This window comes from Pongo pygmaeus, chromosome 7, assembly GCF_028885625.2.
Source record: "Pongo pygmaeus isolate AG05252 chromosome 7, NHGRI_mPonPyg2-v2.0_pri, whole genome shotgun sequence".
NCBI lineage: Eukaryota > Metazoa > Chordata > Mammalia > Primates > Hominidae > Pongo > Pongo pygmaeus.
This window is the reverse complement of record NC_072380.2, coordinates 78366619-78386647: the sequence shown is the minus strand read 5'-3', so window position 1 is coordinate 78386647 and position 20029 is coordinate 78366619. Positions and strand designations below refer to the sequence as shown.

At 44.2% G+C, this 20029-nt stretch overlaps 1 long non-coding RNA gene across 2 annotated transcripts in view; it reads left to right on the top strand.

Annotated features, from left to right (window-relative positions):
* The window catches only part of LOC134740015 (uncharacterized), a 76963-nt gene that overhangs the window by 9354 nt on the left and 47580 nt on the right, over positions 1-20029 (top strand). The window contains exon 1 of one of the 2 annotated variants that reach the window (XR_010127220.1): positions 1387-1559. The exons of the other annotated variant lie outside the window; for it this stretch is intronic. This is a non-coding gene — a long non-coding RNA (uncharacterized LOC134740015). Of the gene's footprint in view, positions 1-1386; positions 1560-20029 lie in introns of those variants that run through there. 2 annotated transcript variants of the gene reach the window in all.

Sequence of the window (20029 nt, the reverse complement as noted above, 5' to 3'; positions counted from 1 at the left end):
TTAATCTGAGAATATGCTGCAAAATGCTGGAGGGAAAAAAAATCTGTCTTGTGGGATTGCCTCCCTCAGGCATAAAATGAAAACTAATTTGATCTTTTGGAGGTACCTTTGCTCCCAAAGGAACCCAATGTACTCAGCCTCTGCCCGAGGAGTATTAGTCATGCATCTCGGAAATGTTGCCTCCCCTGTGCTGGAAAAGGCAGGTCCCTCTGAGGCAGCCCCTTCTGCAACAGGTTTTATTTTGAGTGGGATATTAAATAGAATTTCTAATTAGAATGACAGGGGAAACTGTAGGGAGGCAAAATAATTTCCCATGTTGGAAGTTGACCAAGACATAGTGGTCAATAATCTTCCTTTTTAAGGGGACTGTATAATTTAAGGGGAATAGACCCTCCTTTATTGCAGAGGAAATAGTGTGAGTGCACAAGGACCTGAATAGGATGAAAGGGCCAGAGCCCCAGTTGGAGGAAAAGTGGACAGTACTCAATAAGGAAGAGAAGAAATCAATCAGTAGGTTGAAATGGATGAGAATGCTGCCAGGCCATCATCTGTATGAGAATATGTGCCTGGTGTTTTAAAAATGTTTGTTAGAATTGAAATGACCATCAAAGGACAATTTCCTCTTGAAGCTACAGTTTCCTCTTGAAGCTCTTGAATTGTCCATCATCTTAAAGATGAAGGTCCTTAAAGGCCATCTGTTCTGTCTTCTGCATTCAGACTGAATTGTTTAAAAACTTCTCAGAAAGATGAGAATCCTAGGGAAAGAATGTCACAGAAACAAAGGTAAGTGAAATCTACATGAAATCCCTCAAGTTTCAACTGAAACTCTTCTTGTTTCAGTTGTTTAAACCTCAGGGCTGGTGGCTGGACCAGGAGAACTGTTGCCAGCCAGTGTCTCCCACGATGCCCTGCTCTTGAACGAGGCTCTTCTTGTTCTTGGTTTAGAGGAGATGAGAATTAGCTCTTCACAGTGCAGAAGCCATTCCCACACTTGAAAGACTTTGTTAACGTGGCTCTTCTTGCTAAACTCAACAATCCATTTCCTTAAAGGTTTTTCTAATTTCATTTCTCAATTCTCACCGTGTGAAGGTTAACGTGAAGGTCTGATACGGAATGAGGAAGCCCTTGAACACTGCCAGGACCTCACTTGCTTAAAGCATTTTTACTATTATATTCATTCGGAGGAGCTGCAGAGCCCTTCATTGTGGAGATGGTAGACAGCTGGATAGCTGACAGGACAGGAAAAAGCCAGTGAAATCTTTGAATTTGTCTGTGTAGCACAAGAACCAGTGACGTGTTGTAAACTGGTGACAGGAAAAGCAATTTAGCACAAAAGCAATTTTGACTGAATTGGGCTTCCAGTGGTGCCTGTGGGAAGAGTCTCAGAGCAGGGCATCATGGGAGACACTGTCTGGCACCAGTTCTCCTGGTCCACCTATCGGCTCTGAAGTTTAAACATGGCGGCTCCTGTTTTCCTCCCAGCCCTGGCGCCAAACGGCAGTCCCACAGGCATCCTTCCCAGGAATGGTTAGGATTAATGGAACGATTGTTATCACGAGGTAGGCTGGGGTTTACAAGTGTAGTATCCCAGAGGCTGTTGATGTCCTTCTTTGCAGCCTGCCTATAATCCAGATAAATTGCACTAGGTGGATAGTGCTGACTGGCTTCAACTTCTTTCTCCTATGGGTGAATAACTAGTTAAAGGTAACACCACATGTTAATTGGAACAATTTTTAAACTAATTAAAATAGCAAAATTATTTGTCTAAATAACATGTTGCCATAGCATGTTTAAGAAAAAAACACCTAAATAGGATAAAATACAATTTTCGACTAACCTTGAACTCCAGTCTCTGCTTAGGCAAACCCTGATTCTGAGAAAATATTGAAAAAAACATTCATTCAACAAACGTGCTTTGAGACATCCTTTGGAATCAAGCACCGTGCTAGGCATTGGGTTTGCGATAGTGAATAAGACAAAGTTGATCCTTGCTCACAGAGAGCTCACATCTGCAGGAACACACTCTCCCAATGGACTGCAAACATCTTTTGAAATTGCAGTTGTTTCAGGATATATGTGGTACCTGGGTTCCGACTCTAGTTCCTGGGAGTTTCAGAACAGAAAGGTTATGAAAACCCTTGTAAGTCCAGGGGAATCAAAATAAAAAATGCAGCAGGTGAAGGACAGCCTTCTCACCTGATTCTAGTTCCCAGAAGAAAAGCATTGTTTGCTCCTTCTTTTCCTTGCGGTAAAGCAAAAGAGGGGTACTGTCTGAAGCATCAGTCTCATGTTTTTCTTTTCTTCCAGAGAGTAATTGCTCTGCTAACTTGTAAGTCTTTTCAGCTTTCCTTCACCTTCTTAATAGGTGAATAGTTTAGTTTCATAGAGTGGTTTCCTTACCTTCATATTTTGATTCCCTGCGATTTTTATAGTGTGGCTATTGAGATAGTTTACTTATATTTTCAAGTAATTATTTTTTATAAAATATATCCATTAAAACCTGTGCATGATCATTAAATTTGAAACATACTGGTATGCAGAAGGAAGAAAAAGTCTGTAATCCTACCACCTAAACATATCTACCATTTGTACTTTGGTGAACTGTGCCAGGCCATGTATTTTTTGGCTTAAATTTTATTTAAAAAATGTGAAATCATAGTAAACATTATGTACACTTTGATTCCCTTCATATTTTGACTTAGCATTGCATCTTAAGCATTTTCCATTGTATAATGTTCTTTTTTGAATCCTTGGCTTGATTACATCATAATAGTCCATTGAGTGGAGTTACCTTATTTTATTTAATTATGTTCTCTCATACATAGAATGCCAGCTTTTCACTGTTATAAACAGGATAAGATGAATATCACTGTGCGGATTATTTTAATTTAAAACTAACAAGATACCATTTCTATCAAAACAAATTCAAGTACTCTTCAACAAGGCCTAGGGCTTTAAAACACCATCCTTGTATCCCAAGAATAAATTCCACTTGATCATGGTAGATGATTCTTTTAATGGCTGTTGAATTTGGTTTGCTAGTATTTTGTTGAGGATTTTTGCATCTATATCCATGGGGAGATGGTCAAAGAGTACAAAGTTCTAGGTAGGCAGGAGGAATAAGTTTTTGAGATCTATTGCACAGCGTGGTGCTAAAGTTAATAATAATGTATTGCATATTTCAAAATTGCTAAGACAGTAAATTTCAAATGTTCTCACCATTAAAAATAAGGATGTGATGTGATGGAGATATTAATTAGCTTGATTTAGTCATTCCACATTGTATACATATATCAAAACATCACCTTGTATGCCATAAATATATTGCAATTATAATTTGCAATTAAAAATTAAAAAAACAAACAAACCCATGACTCTAAAGGCACTGACATTCCTGAAACTTTCCAGTCACTCTTGGGATGCCTCTGTCTGGTCCATTGCTCTTCTCTATGAGGAGGAGAGTCTTGCTGCTCCTTTAAATTTCTCCTTTTTCCTGTCAACAGTGTCACTTCTCCCTCCCAGCCCTCATCAGTCAGATTTCCCAATGACCAGACTGTCTTTCTGGAAATGGTTCAATCAGCCCATATGTTCCTGTCTATAAGTAAAGCATAGACTTTGGCAACAGTCTGATAAATTTACCTCAAGCTTCCTAGAAATAACTTAGGTCTGAATTATCTAGTTGGTTGGCATCAGGGATGTTGCGATTTGGTGATAGCCAGGTATCTTTTGTTGGGAGAGGGGGCAGTTGCACCCTGCTTGCCAGGCTGGGCATGTGAGGCTTCTTCCTTCACAGCCTCTGCTGCAGGCAGGGGATCACACAGCTGACCTGCTCTCTGATTCTACAAGAAGAAGCTCTCTGGCACTTACACCGTTAAGTCTTCCTTAGCAATGTTAGTTAGCAATTGCCAACATTGCTCTCTGTGCTAAGTTCTCCATATGCACAGCTCTCAGTTATGCAGAAACCAAAAAATGCGAGGGGTTCAAAGAGAGGCAAAGGTAGATGTACTGTGTTTAATTGTAGTTTTCTTTGTAGGACTTCTCCCCTTGGATGTAATTGTACTAATTGAGCCACACAGAACTAATCAGAGCCTTATAAAAGGAGACTAGATCAATGTACCAACACACCTATCATCATTCCAGAGGCATCTTCCTTATCTTTGTTTTGTACAGTGTGAAAAGGGAGATAAATAGATGTCGTTGTTCTGTCTCAGTGCTTGATGGAATATAAAAATTCAGGGTATTTAGCTACTCCAGTGGCTGAGGCACGAGAATCTCTTGAACCTGGGAGGGGGAGGTTGCAGTGAGCCAAGATCATGCCACTACACTCCAACTTGGCAACAGAGCAAGACTGTCTAAAAAAAAAAAAAAAAAAAAATTCCAGGTTATTATCCACGGTGCTAAATGAGTACTTGTCTTAGAGAAGTGCTAACAGCTGTAATGTTTACCCAGTTCAATTTTAATAGAGAACTAAGAACTCTACTTATTATTAAAAGAAAGAGCCTTTTTTCAAAGCTGATTTTCTACTTTAGCACTTGCATGAGCCACACTCACACAATGGACTCACCTCTCCTCTTTGACATACTTAGTCCCAGTTGCGGAGTAACCCTGAGACTAGGCACATAATTTCTCACCAGGCCATTCCCAAGTGTTGTTCTGAAATGGGTTCTGTGAAACCTTGAGGAGGAATTGTTGGGGATGGAATCAAACCACAGGCTGTGAGGTGCCTGGTAGGATGGAGAGAACTTGATTTGGGGAATAAAGTTGAGATGGGTGGATGACCGTGATGTCAGAAACTTCAGAGAGGAGTAGTTGTTGGTTTTTTGTTGATACTTTTTTTTTTTTTTTTAATAAAAGAGGAGGAGTGATGTCTAGAAGCAGGAAGAATGTCCATCTGTCTTCATGGTGTGTGGGAGGGGAGTGAATGAACAACCTCCACTCAAGAAGCCTTCAAGGAAAGTTATTTTGATACTCACTCACTAAATATTTATTGAGCACATCTGCTGCACTAAATCCTGGGCTGGGTGCTGGGAAAGCAACGTTTCTGTGCAGTTATGATCTGGGAGATAAACATGGTGCAGTACCAAGGTCAGTGGCTTTGTGAGCCGCTGTCAACCACCTCAAGGGATGTCAGTCATGGGGAGGCAGAACGCTATGGAGTTTGAGGGTGTGGAGTGATTGGTTTGCCATGGACAGGGCTCCAGGGGTTAGAAGGGAAAGCGTTGGCAGGGAGGGAGCAGTAAGGGAACCCAGGAAGTACTCCTCTCTCTCCTTCCTCGTTGCTTACTTCACAGCTGACTCCTGTTCCATTTCTCCACATGGACTTTCTCTGCTGCTCGGTCCACTCAGCAGAAGCTGGCTGTCCTCAGAGGCCCTGTTCTTCTTCTTCTTCTTCTGTGTGTGTGTGTGTGTGTGTGTGTGTGTGTGTGTGTTTAATCTCCTGTGCTCACAGGACCAGCCCAGATTGAGACTGGATGCTCATAGACCTGATTGCAAATTTCCAGCTCTAGCCCAATCTAGTTGCCCAGTACCAGGAGAGGTGGTCACAGAGTGCGAACATGTCTGGGGCACTTAGCTTTCCAGAGAAGAGAGATTGTTGAGAAATGGGTGGACAGCCTAAAAGTTGTCTTCCCTGGGCTGTCTTCTGGAGGATGTTGAGGGTGTGAGTCCTCCCATGTAGTTATTATGAGGGCAGACGCTGCAGTTAGGACTCACAGGTACGTTGCTGCTATTCCCCCAAAGTCCTAATCAGACAATTCCAAAGGCAGGAAAATGCTGAAATAGCCTCTGGCCTAATCACGTTAACCATACTAATAAAGAGACCTATTTGCCACCTTACTCAGACATTAAAAAGAATCAGAGTTGGCTTTCCTTCTTTTCAGCAGGTCAATGTTAATTGGCAGCATGTTTTTATTCATAAAGAAAATTTAGTATATCTTTAATCCAGGTGAAAAATTCATATATATCTAAATGACAAAGTAACATTTTATTAGGATCTCTCCACCCACTATATACAGAAGTCTGCTTTGTTTCTTTTCTTTTCTTTTTTTTCCTTTTTTTTTTTTTTTTTTTTTGAGAGAAGGTCTTGCTCTGTTGCCCAGTCTGGAGTGCAGTGGCACAATCATAGCTCACTGCAGCTTCGACCTCCCAGGCTCAAGTGATCCTCTCCCCTTAGCCTCTGAGTAACTGGGACTACAGGTGCACACCGCCACCCCCAGCTATTTTATTTTTATTTTTGTAAAGATGAGGTCTCCCTGTGTTGCACAGGCTGGTCTCAAACTCCTGGGCTCAACTAATCCTCCAGCCTCTGACTCCTAAAGTGCTGTGATTACAGGCTTGAGCCACCACGCCCAGCCCTCTTTGTTTCTTAGACACTCTATTTGAGTATCCAAAGGCAAGCTGCCAAAGCTTGTGTCCCTGAGTTGCTGGGCCTGCATCCCTCTCGTCACTTCCTGGTGCTGACAGCAGGATTAGCCCCATGATTGATGATGGCAGGTGTGGCCTTTGGTGTCTGATGGATGGAGCCTGGGCCCAGATTTATGGATTGTATTTTCTTTCTTTTTTTTTTTTAATTTGCTAACAATGTTTTGTTTTTAAAGTAAACATTATTGTGTATATTTGAGGTTTACAACTTGATGTTGTGGGATACATACAGACATATGGATTTCTATAGTGAAGCAAATGAAGGGATCTGTCATCTCACATAGTTACTCTTTTGTGACAAGAGTAGCTTAGATCTATTTATTTAACAAACATCCCTAATGCACTACAATTTTATTAACATGAGGATGTTGTATATTAGATCTCTAGACTTGTTCATCCTACACATCTGCTATTTTGTATCCTTTGACCTATATCTCCACCATTTCTTCTCCACAGACTGTGGTAACCACTGTTGAATTCTCTATCTCGGTGTTTTTGAGCTCTTTCAAGTGAGATCATATTTTTCTTTCTGTGTTTGGCTTATTTTACTTAGGATAATATCCTCCAGGTCCATCTATGTTGTGGCAAATGGCAAGATCTCTTTTTGTTTTAAGGCTGAATGATATTCCATCATATATATATATATACACACACACACATATATATATACACACACACATATATATATGTGTCACTTTTTTTTCTTTTCTTTTTTGAGACATGGTCTTGCTCTGTTGTCCAGCTGGAGTGCAGTGGTGCAATCACTGCAGCCTCTCCTGAGTTGCTGGGATTGCTGGCATGCACCATCACATTCAGCCGATTTTTTGGTATTTTTAGTAGAGATGAGGTCTCACTATGTTGCCCAGGCTGGTCTTGAATTCTTGGGCTCAAGCAATCCTCCTGTCTTGGCCTTCCAAAGTGCTGGAATTACAGGCATGAGCCACTGGCCCCAGCCCCACATTTTCTTTATCCATTCATCCATTGACAGACATTTAGGTTGACTCCATGTCTTGGCTACTATAAATAATATTAAAATGAACACGGTAGTGCAGATATCTTTACAAGGTGGATTTCATCTCCATTGGGTATATACTCAGAAGAGGAATTGCTAGGCCATATGGTAGTTCTATTTTTAATTTCTTTAGAAACCTCCATACTATTTTCCATAATTGCTCTACCAATCTACATTCCCACCAACAATGTACCCTTTTCTCCACACCCTCACTAACAATTGTTATCTTTAGTCTTTTTTATAGTAGCCAGATTATATTTTTCGATGTGATACAGTCAAAACCCAGAGAACTTGGGTGGATCCTTGGCATTCCCTTCTTGGATGGACTCTGTCAGCAAGAAAACAGTGAGTGGAAGAGGCCTCTCAGGGGCAGAAGGAAAAAATCAAGCTTTACCCCTGTTCTCATTTACTCCATCCATTTTTCAGTTAATGTTTTCTCCATGCTATTGTCCACTCTGTGGACAGTAACGGTACGGTGATCTGGACCCTGCCTCCAGGGAGCTTTCTGTTGAGTAACAAGCAGTTTCCACCATCCTGATGAGTGCTTCAATAGGGGAGCAGAGGGGCTAGGAGAGAACCTAGGAAATGTACTGACCTGGGTTTCTGGGGAGCTCAGACAACCTCAGGAGGAGAAATGCAAAGGATAAGCAGGTGTCAGCAGGCAAGGAGTGTGCTTGGTATAGGGAATAGCTACTTTGGAGAAAGGAGAGAAAGACGTGTTAGAGAATCTACAGAAGCCCAGGAGCACAGGTGTGGCAGTGACCTGGGCTGGTGTAGAAGCCACACTGTGCAGACCTCCTGACTGGTCAAAGAGCTTGGACTTCCTCCCAAAGGCAATGGGAGCCACTGGAAGGCTTTAGGCAGTGGAGGGGGTTCACCCTCCCTTAGCACCTCCAACTCCTCCTGCAGGGTCACTAAGGCTTTAAGTCCACGTCAGAAGTGGGGTTTTATAAACATTCCTGGGTCCATGTGTGTGAATTAGAAGTCAATTAAAATGAAGAATATTCACGTCTGGTCTCTGGAGTCAGTTGAGGCCATTTCTCACTTCCTCTGTCCATATATAGAGTTCCTACAAAGCCTGGTCTCCTATCCATCCTGTCCTTTGGCCTTGGCACAGGAATGACTTCTATAGAAGCCTATGACATATTTTCGTCTCTGCTTGCCTGGTAGGAGCTGAGTTACTTTCTCTGTGAGGCGTGCAGGAACCAGTGTCATTTGTGCACACAGTCTATAGATAGTGCAGAGACAAGAACCCAGGGCACAGCTGTTACAATGAGGCTGTGCAAGGATCCCCACAGGGCCCAATCTGCTGGAGGCTTACTTGGGTACAAGGAGGTTATTTTCTTCTCTTTGGTGCTGCTTCAGTCTGTGCTTGCACTCAGTTGGCTTTCTTGCCTCATCCCACCATCTGCGTCAATGATTGGAGGACAGGAATGGGGAAAACAATTGAGGAAGATTCAGTCCAGTTATGTCAGTAAGACCAGCTCACGTGCTTTGTGCTGGATGTGCAGAGGACAGGGTTACGTCTCATTCAATTCAAAGTTTGGTTTTTGACTCTGATTTCTCAAGACCCATAGGAGTTGATGGTGACTCAGCCAACAAAATAGGCCCTGGAATTGAATCACCCAGGGCCAGACTCCTAGATCTATCACTTGCTGACCGTGTCAGTGTTTGGCAAATAACCCCTTGGCTTCTTCTCTAATAGAGTGTGGACAAGGGGGCCTAGTTCGGAGGGTGCTGTGAAGTTGCTCAGTAAATGATTGCTATTATTGTTAATTATTAGTGTAACAACCAGTGATGGAAAGCAAAGACTGTACTCTAAGGATGGGGAACTCACATCCCTGAGAACATGAAGGAACCCCTGGAGAAGGGAAGTGGCTTGATCCTTCCCACCTGTGCTGGCACTTCCAGCCACACCCTGCTCACGTGTTTTGCATTCCCTGGGAAGGATCTTAGCACATCAAAAAGACATAGATAAGACAACTTGGAGTTATGCTGTGCAAACCCACCAGAGCACGTTGGGAACAAAAGGGTAAATGCAAATACAATGCTCATTGATGTTCTACCGCTGAGTGAGCAGCCCAGCTTGGAGAAAACAGCTTTATCTTATAGCTCATTAAATTGGAGTTTGCTATGGTTTGAATGTTTGTGTCCTCCCCAGATTCATATGTTGAAGCCTAATCTCCAATGTAATAGTGTTAAGAGCCAGGGCCTTTAGGATGCGATTAAGTCATGAGGGTAAACCCCCGGTAGATGGCATTAGCGTCCGTATAAGAGAGGCTTGAGAAGGCTTGCATGCTCCTTCCACCATGTGAGGACACAGCTAGAAGGCACTATCATTAGAAATGGGCCATCACCAGACACCAAACCTGCCAGCTCCTTGATCTTGAACTTCCCAATGCCCAGATCTATGAGCAATAAATTTCTGTGATTTATACATTACTCAGTCTAAGATATGTTGTTAGAGCAGCAGGAAAGAACTAAGACAGAAATAAGAGCGTCCACACAGATGTGCCAGTTATTGAAGAACAGCTGTGACCTACACTTCCAAATTAATCTTCAGCATTTTTACCATAGCTGGGTAGAAAGATAGTGGTTTTAATTTCAAAACTTGCTTTGAACAGGCCAGATGCTACAGTCAGAAACCCAGTACTGAGCAATGTCCTGACTGGTCCAGCCACAACAGGGACGTGAGCCAGCCCTGAGTGGGCCTTTGACTTGCAGCAGAGTGAATATGAGAAAGTAATGGGTGAGTGGCGGCCCTGCAACTGCTCTGCATGTTGGGACAGAAGCAAGCTGCACATTTTAGCAACAGCTTTGAGTTTATGCTGTTGTTCCCCTTCAAGGGCTCTCATCTAGAAGAATGGGTCCACGGGGTACTGAGAAAGATCAGGGAGAAAAACAACTAGAAAAAAAAGATTCTCTTCATCTTGGCAGCCATTCATGACCACAGCTTGAAAGATGACATTCAGGACAATGGTTTGGAGCTCCTGAAATGCCATCCTGTGGGCCCCATCTTTGCTGAAGTTTCCAGCTGTCGGGACCAGGCTGGCATGAGACAACTGGACTAAATTTGCCAGCTCGCCTAGTTGTCCTTGAGGCCGGAGTCCGGACAGAGGTCACTCAAGCCTGCTGACCATGTGTTCACCTGTACTCCTGTGGTGATGGCGGGTAATGGAGCCAGCACCACCGTTGGCAAGATCCATCACCATCTGCGTTCATTCGTTGGAACATGTTTGATGCCCACAATGTACCCAGCTGAGTAGGATCTGAGAGAAGCCTCCATTTCTTCTCTCAGAGTCACAGGCAAGTGGGGAGCACAGACAAGTGGGCTTCATAGTGTGGTGTGATGAGGACCAGGCAGGACACCAGAGAGGTGCAGGGGAAGGGCACTCAGCCCAGCCTGGCCTAGGGATGATGCTCAAATTATGGCTTTTAGGACCATTATGAGTGGAACAGTGTTCCCTGCAAGAAAGATATGTGGGAATCCTCAGCCCCAGTACCTCAGAATGTGCCATTATTTGGAATTAGGTCCTTTACAGGGGTAATCAAGTTAAAATGAGGTCATTAGAATGGGCTCCAACCCAATATGACTGGTGTCCTTATTAAAAAGGGAAGATTTGGGCCGGGCGCGGTGGCTCACGCCTGTAATTCCAGCACTTTGGGAGGCCGAGGCGGCCGGATCACGAGGTCAGGAGATTGAGACCATCCTGGCTAACACGGTGAAACCCCATCTCTACTAAAAAAATACAAAAAAATTAGCCAGGCGTGGTGGCGGGCGCCTGTAGTCCCAGCTACTTGGGAGGCTGAGGCAGGAGAATGGCGGGAACCCGGGAGGCTGTGCTTGCAGTGAGCCGAGATCACACCACTGCACTCCAGCCTGGGAGACAGAGTGAGACTCCGTCTCAAAAAAAAAAAAAAAAAAAAAAAAAAAAGGGAAGGTTTGGGCACAGGAACAGCCGCGCATACAGGGGGAGTGCCAGGTGATGATTGGAGTTATGCCGCCACAAGCCAGGGACCCACCAGAGTCTAGGAGAGAGGCCCTCACACCTTCGGAGGGAGCATAGCTCTGGTGAGCATCTTGATTTCAGACTTCTGGTCTCCAGAACTAAGACCATACGTTTCTGTTGCTTTAATACGCCCAATTTGAGGTATGTTGTTAGGAAGGAACTAGGAAACGAATACAAGGACTCAGGGGCTATCCAGGTGGAGAAAGAGGGTTGGACTCTCCCAGCCCCGGTGTGGAGACGGAGACCCTGGCACACTTGTTGGCATAATTGAGAAACAGGAACAGGCAGGTGGGGCCACCGTAGTAGTTGAGGCTGAAGGGGCTGGAGGGGGAGGGGGCCCATTTCCTTCTGCTATGGTTTAAATGTTTGTGTCTTCTCCAAAATTCCTGTTGAAACTTAATTCCCAATGCAATAGTGTTGCAAGGTGAGGCCTTTAGGAGGTGAGTAGGCTATGGGGGCTTGGCCCTTATGAATGGATTAGTGCCTTATAAAAGGGCTTGAAGGGGCAACTTCATCCCTCCTGTCCCGTCTGCTATGTGAGGACACAGTGCTCCTCCCCTCTGGAGGATGCAGCAACAAGACACCAACTTGGAAGCAGACAGCATCCCTCCCCAGACACATGGAATCTGCCAGTGCCCAGGTCCTGGGCTTTCCAGCCTCCAGAACTGTGAGAAATAAAAAGTTTATGTTCTTTATAAGTTACCCAATCTCAGGTATTTTGTTATTGCTGCAGGAAATGACTAGGATACTCTTTCTCTACCCCTGGATGACCCCTGAGTCAGGTATTAGTTTCCTAGTTGCTGCTGTAACAAAGGCTGGAGAGGAGGGTGTTGCTTAATCATGAAGACATCGGCCTGATGCCACACTAAGGAGTGTGGGTTTTATCCTAAGAGCAATGCGAATACAAAGAAACATCAACACAGCCCACTTGCCCCCTTGGCAGCCTAGCAGAGCCTGCTGCAAGGGGAGGAGCTCAGGGAGGGAGGCACCAATGTTCTGCACAGGCTACCACGCGACCCAGCCTGGGCTCAAGGAGGTCTGATCTCACATGGGTCTGATCTGCTGTGAATGTTGCAGGCGGCTTAATTTCACCCTGTCACCCCATGCCTCAGTTTCCTCCCTTCCATCCCAGCCACAGAAACCACTGAATCAGATTGCAGAGGGATTTGGCCACACAGGAAAATGCTTTGACCTCTCTGAAGGAGAAGCGCCTCACAACTGTACATTTCATTATATTATTAGTGTTATTAATAAACTCTTCTCTGCTGGAAATCCTGCTGTATTGTTTTCAACTCTCTGCTGGGAGGTCATGCTCAGTATTTGATTTCTCTCCATTCATACCTCACCTTTTCCCAAACTGTCTCTTTTTTAAGACTCGATTTCAGGCCCACATTACCTTAGGGCCAGTTTTCCCTCGGTGTTTTTCTGTCACCTCCTTTTAAAGTGACTCTTGTAGCACTTAATATGGTTTGATTGAAGAACACACTCACTTTCCTCTGAGCCTGAGCTGGTCTCCTGGAGTCTCTCCCAGCAGCTGCTGGCTGCATTCAGGAAGGATGCACTCACTTTCCTGTCATCACCAGGCTAATTCCTTTATGCTCTTTTCAAGACCTGTAAGCCCACCATTCACAGTGAGAGGGAAGAACTGGATTCCCCCTTAGAAGAAGCTTGGAAGGATAAAGGGAAAAACTTTATGACTATTAATATACATTCACAATTTACCAAGTGCCCAAGAGGGCACAGGCTCCGTACAGCACAGAAAGTGGCACAGCCTCATCACGATCCAGAAATTCAGAGCCATTGACCAACTAAGGGGGAGAATAAGTACATAATTTTCTCTCTCTCTCTCTTTCTCCTCCTCCTTCTTCTTCTTTTCTCTCTCTCTTTCTCTCTTTCTCTTTCTTTCTTTCTTTCTCTTTCTTTCTTTCTTTGTTTTTCTTCTTTTTCTTCTTTCTCTTCTTTCTCTTCTTTCTCTCCTTCCTCTTATGAGGTCTCACTATATTGCCCAGGCTGGTCTCCAACTCCTGGACACAAGTCATCCTCCTGCCTGCACTGGGCCAAGCATATAGTGTACAGTCATCTATCAGCTCCTAATATTGGATGCCGTGATTCCCAAACCTAGCCGTGTCTCAGCTCCACAATCTGCAGGGTGAGGTCCAGGAATCTGCATTTTTAAGAAGCTCCCTGGGGAGACTTGGGGGCCTGTTTAAGTTTGGGGACTGCTGAAGTGGTCCTGAGTGGTGCCATGATGTACTGTCCTATCAGGGATCAGAGGCATTTGATCATGCTTACCCATCTTCCTCCAGGCTCACTCTTATTCATTCATTCAACAAGAATTTTACTGAGGGCAGGCTGCAGGCCAGATGCTGTGCCATGTGCTCAATACACCCTGGTCGACGTGCAGATGAGCAGGAAGAACATAGTCCAAGCTCCCAGAGACCCAGCATCCTCTGTGGGCACCTTGCCAAGGCTCCTCAGCTGAATCAGGGAAGGCTGGGAGCCCTGCAGGTGGAGGATAGAGTCTGTGTGGCTAGAAATGTGGAAAGCTGTAGAAATAGGAGGAGACAGGCCGGGTGTAATAGCTCATGCCTGTAATTCCAGCACTTTGGGAGGCCAAGGTGGCCAGATCACCTGAGGTCAGGAGTTCGAGACCAGCCTGGCCGACATGGCAAAACCCTGTCTCTACTGAAAATACAAAAATTAGCTAGGCATGGTGGCGGGTGCCTGTAGTCCCAGCTACTCGGGAGGCTGAGGCAGGATAATTGCTTGACCCCTGGAGGTGGAGGTTGCAGATAGCCGAGATTGCACCACTGCACTCCACCCTGGGTGAGAGTGAGACCCTGTCTCAAAAACAAAAACAAAAAACAAACAAACAAAAAACAACAACAACAAAAAACCCCTGACACTTCTGGATTTCTTGCTTTTTTTGCCTTTCTGAGACAAATATTTGCGGAGGCAGCACTTTATGGAGACCAAGTGCCTGCTGTGGGGCCAGGTTGCTCAGTTCAAGTGCCCCATGTGTGCAGTATGTTGCTGGGTGAGTTCCTCTGCTGGATGAGGCTTCCCCAAGGGGAGAGGGTGGCATCAGCAGGACCTACGAAGTGCAAGTGGACTCTGGGCTGGACACTGACAGCTTGAAGAGGCGAAGGGGCAAGGACCCGCTCTCACAGAGCTCATATTCTGGAGGCAAGAGCCCAGTGAAGACAGAGTAGGTTCGGATGCTGACACTGCCATGAAAAAATAACCCGGGAGATGACAGGACAGTGACTCCGGGGGCTGGGGAAGGGTGTTAGGGGAAGCAAAGACGTCCCCTCTCCTCTCCTGGGTTCTGTAGCTGGGCCTATGAAATAAACGATCAACAGGCAGATTAACAGGAGAAAAAAATCAACAAATTTATTAGTTTTAACTATTACGTGCACAGGAGCATCCCAGGATAAAAACTGAATATCCTAAAAAGCAGTAAGATGTGAGAGCTTGTTTCCCTAGGGGAAGGGGAAGGGGAGGTAGGCCACTTAGGGCAGATTAAACAGTTTTTAGGAAAGACAGATGAGACCTTGGAAGAGTAGGTGGGAGAAATGACAGTTTGGGCCAGTTTTGTATGGGCATGGTGTGGACTTCTAGCATCCTGCCCGGTGGTAAGAGTCCAGTTTCTCTGGTTGATGAAGACTCCTGGGGAGGGGATTGAAGACAATGGAATTCCTTTAGGAGGATACGTCTTTAGGCAGATTAGAGGAGTTCAGAGAAAGCCTCTCCCAGCATCTGATGGTTTTCAAATGTCTTCAGCTTAAAGTAACCAATATACCAAAGCAGCATATTTTGGAGTAGTGTGTCCTGAACTCCTTCAGGGTGACCCCATGGAGGAAGTTCTGGCTCAGCTGAGTCCTGGCAGCCATCCTTGAAAAGATCAGGGTGGTGGGGGATGTCCCAGGATGAGAGACAAGCAGGGTGCTCACTTGAGTGCAGTGAGAAAGGGATGAGGCTGACAGGGTGGCTCCCAGAGGCAGGCATGGCAAGACCAAGCTGTGGGTCTTGGGGTTTTGTTTAAGTGACATAGCAAGCTGTTGGAGACTTTTAGGCAAGGGAGATATATGATTTAATTTACATGTTAAAAATATACCCCCTCCCACCTTGTACAATTAAATTATCACCAGCGCCCACCCAAACCTGAAGCTTAGGTTGGTTTCAGACAAAATTTCAAATTTGGCCATGCACTGATGACACTGGCCCTTGAACAGTTAGCAAGATTTGAGGTAGATGCTTCCTACGCCTCATTCTGAAAACAATACCTGAGTCCTGTTCCCTGGGACAGGGCACTAGGGGCAAGCCTCCTGTGTTCCCACCCCTCTGCCATCTGGAGGGTGCCGAATTGTTCCGTTTTACAAGGTTAGGTGGCCAAGCCTCGGTTCCCTTGTCTTCTGTTTGCCTGGAGGCCCCACGTCCAGGACAGCTGGCAGCTCGTTCAGTTTCTCCAGGCTCTGTGAGGCAGGTGGGCTTTGGGGCTCTCCGGGGTGACTCACCCGGCACTAGCAGGGCTGCATTGGGGTCTGTCAGAAGGGAGGGCAGCTTCTACCCTGGTCTGTTTTGGTTTTCCTGGGGCATTCAAGTGGACCTTCTGCAGACTTTGTTTGCCAGCTTGTTTATGTCACTCGTAACTTATTCCTAATATGATTTAAAGTATCTAACAAACATGCATAAAATATGGATTGGAAAAAGTTGAGAAAGAAAGAGGAAAAGTGAAAGTGGAAACAAAAGTGTGTAGAAATGAGGCCAATTTAAAATGCAGATGGTATGATCTTCATGCTTGCTTATGGGTGGATGACACATACACCTCTCCCACGGGCAACCTAAGGGGCGTTCATCCCCTTGCCTGCTGTGGCATTCGTGTCAGTCTTCACCGCTGAGGGATTCATGAAGGGCACAGGTGCTCTGGGTCCCAACCTCAGGGTGCTGGGCAAGGTTCTTGTTCACACACACATCCCTCCTAGGGACAGTACAGATGGAGCTGGGAAGGTGTAGGTGGGGCCGGGCTTCCAGGAGTGCAGGACTGAAGTAGGGAAGAGGTTGTGTGTGCTGGGGTGAGGTGCAGTTCAGTGTTGATCCCAACACTCTGCTTAGTAGCTGCTGATGTCAAGCAAGTTTCTTAACCTTTCTGAGCCTTAGCTTCTTCATCATAAAATGAGGCCAATCATGCTTAGCTGGTGAGAATGGAATGATCTATGTTGACTCAGACTAGACTTCAAGAGTGCAGCCTTCAGCATTGTCACCATTGAGATAAGTTTATTGATTGACAATTGGCTAATCATTCTTGAAAGCCAACTATATGAATATCTGTGTATTTTTCAGAGTTCCCCAGAGAAACAGAACCAATAGGATATACATAGATATATAGATATAGATAAAGATATGAATATGGATACAGGTCTAGATATAGATGAGGAGATCTATTATGGGAATTGACTCATGTGATTATAGAAGCTGAGAATTCCCACCATATGCTGTCTGCAAGTTGAAGAACCAGGAAAGCCAGTGGTATAATTGGGTTTGAGTCTGAAGGCCTGAGAATGAGGGGTGAGGGTAAGGATAGGGTGCTGGTATAGTCCTGGAGTCTGAAGGCTTAAGAAGCAGGAGCTTCTTAAGGGCAGAAGATGGATGTCCCAGCTCAAGCAGAGAAAGAATGTGTCCTTCCTCTGCCTTCAACAGTTTGGATGATGCCCACCCACCGTGGTGTTTGGATGATGCCCACCCACTGTGGTGAGGGATCGTCTTTACTGAGTCCACTGATTCAAATGCTAATCTCTTCTGAAACACCTCGTAGACACACCAAGAAACAGTTTCTCCAACTATCTTGGTGTCCCCTACCCCAGTCAGGTTGACACATAAAATTAACCATTGCACCATGCTAACTTGTTTATTCCTACAACAACCTTGAAAGGAAGGCATTATTACCCTTTTTGCTTGTTTGTTTTTAACTTTTATTTTAGGTTTGGGGGGTACACGTGCAGGTTCGTTATGTAGGTAAACTCATATCGCAGTGGTTTGTTTTACAGATTATTTTATCACCCAGGCACTAAGCCTAGTACCCAATGTTACTTTTTCTGTTCCTCTCCCTTCTCCCAGCCTTCAGCCTCAAGCAGGCCTTAGCATCTGTTATTCCCTTCTATGTGTTCACGGGTTCTCATCATTTAGCTCCTTAAAAGTGAGAACATGCGGTATTTGGTTTTCTGTTCCTCCATTAATTTGCTAAGGATCATAGCCTCCAGCTCCCTTCATGTTCCCACAAAAGACATGATCTTGTTCTTTTTTATGGCTGCACAATATTCCATAAAATGTGTGTATATGTACCACATTCTCTTTATCCAGTCTATCATTGATGGGCATTTAGGTTGATTCCATGTCTTTGCTTTTGTAACTAGTGCTGCAATGAACATTTGTGTGCATGTATCTTCATGGCAGAATGATTTATGTTCCTTTGGATGTATACCCAGTAATGGGACTGTTGGATTGAATTGTAGTTCTGTTTTTAGCTCTTTGAGGAATTGCCACACTGCTTTCCACAATGGTTGAACTAATTTACACTCCCACCAACAGTGTATAAGTGTTCCCTTTTCTCCACAACCTCACCAGCGTCTGTTATTTTTTGACTTTTTAATAATAGCCATTCTGACTGGTGTGAGATGGCATTCCATTGTGGTTTTGATGTGCATTTCTCTAATGATCAGTGATGTTCAGCTTTTAATCATATGCTTGTTGGCTGCATGTATATCTTCATTTGAAAATGTCTGTTCATGTTCTTTGTCCACTTTTTAATGGGGTTGTTTGTTTTTTTCCTGTAAATTTGTTTAAGTTCCTTATAGATGCTGGATATTAAACCTTTGTCAGATGCATAGTTTGCAACAATTTTCTCCCATTCTGTAGTTTGTTTACTCTGTTAATAGTTTATTTTGTTGTGAAGAAGCTCTTAAGTTTAATTAGATCTGATTTGTCAATTTTTGCTTTTGTTGCAGTTGCTTTTCTGTCATTGTCATGAAATTTTTGCCCATTCCTGGCTGGGCGTGGTGGCTCAAGCCTATAACCCCAGCACTTTGGGAGGCCGAGGTGGGTGGATCATGAGGTCAGGAGATCGAGACCATCCTGGCTAACACAGTGAAACCCTGTCTCTACTAAAAATACAAAAAATTAGCCAGGCGTGGTGCTGGGCTCCTGTAGTCCCAGCTACTTGAGAGGCTGAGGCAGGAGAATGGCATGAACCCAGGAGGCAGAGCTTGCAGTGAGCCGAGATCGCGCCACTGCCCTCCAGCCTGGGCAACAGAGCCAGACGCTGTCTCAAAAAAAAAAAAAAAAAAAAAAGAAATCTTTGCCTACTCCTAAGTCTAGGATGGTATTGTCTTGGTTGTCTTCCAGGGTTTTTATACGTTTGGGTTTTACATTTAAGTCTTTAACCCACCTTGAGTTTATTTTTGTATACAGTGTAAGGAAGGCGTCCAGTTTCAGTCTTCTGCATATGGCTATCCAGTTATCCCAGCATCATTTATTGAATAGGGACTCCTTTTCTCATTGCTTGTTTTTGTCAGCTTTGTTGAAGATCAGATGGTTGTAGGTGTGTGTATTTGTTCTTGGGCTCTCTATTCTGTTCCGTTGGTCTAAGTGTCTGTTTTTGTGCCAGTACCATCCTGTTTAAGGTAAGGAACTATAGGCTCAGAGAAGTTAAGGAATTTGCTTAGTATTCCCAGCCTCCAACTGCCTTGCTTTTAAGAGGTTAAAAAGAAAGTGCTTTAAGGAGGAACTTCAATCCTGCTTAGGGGGTACTAATAGTAATATTCATTGTAAAAATAATGTAAACCAAAAATAAAATTCTAAGTCCCTAGATTATCTGAATGGACACCTCTTCTTGACAAGGGCATTTCAAAGCTAACCTGAAAAACTAATTCAGGCCATGATGGGAAGGGTGGATCGGACATGTCTCATTATACCCTCTTCCCTTTTAGAATTACTGATAGAACAGACTATTAAAGAGTCTCATAAGAAAGATTTACAATCTATTCTCCTCAAAGCCTGCTACCTGGAGGCTTCACCTGCATGATAAAACCTTGGTCTCCATAACCCCTTATCTTAACCCAGTCATTCCTAAGTCTTTAGGCAATAATGTAACTCAACGTAACAGAAAATCTTTGAATCTACCTATGACCTGGAAGCTTGCATTGTCCTGCCTTTCCAGACCAAATAAATGTACCTCTTACATGTATTTGATTGATGTCTCATGTCTCCCTAAAATGTATAAAACTAAGCTGTATGCCCACCGCCCTGGCCACATGTTCTCAGGATCTTCTTAGGGTTATGTCGTGGGCCATTGGTCACTCATATTTGGCTCAGAATAGATCTCTTCAAATATTTTACAGAGTTTTATTCTTTTTGTCAACAATAATAAACAATTTTATGTTAGGCATTGGGCTTACACATTTTACATGAATTATCTTAATCCTTAAAACAACTCTCTGGCGTTAAGTATTATTATTGTGGCTGTTTTCTCAGTGAAGACACTAAAGCTTAGAAAGGTTACTATAGCAAGTTGAGAATCTAGAATTTCAGA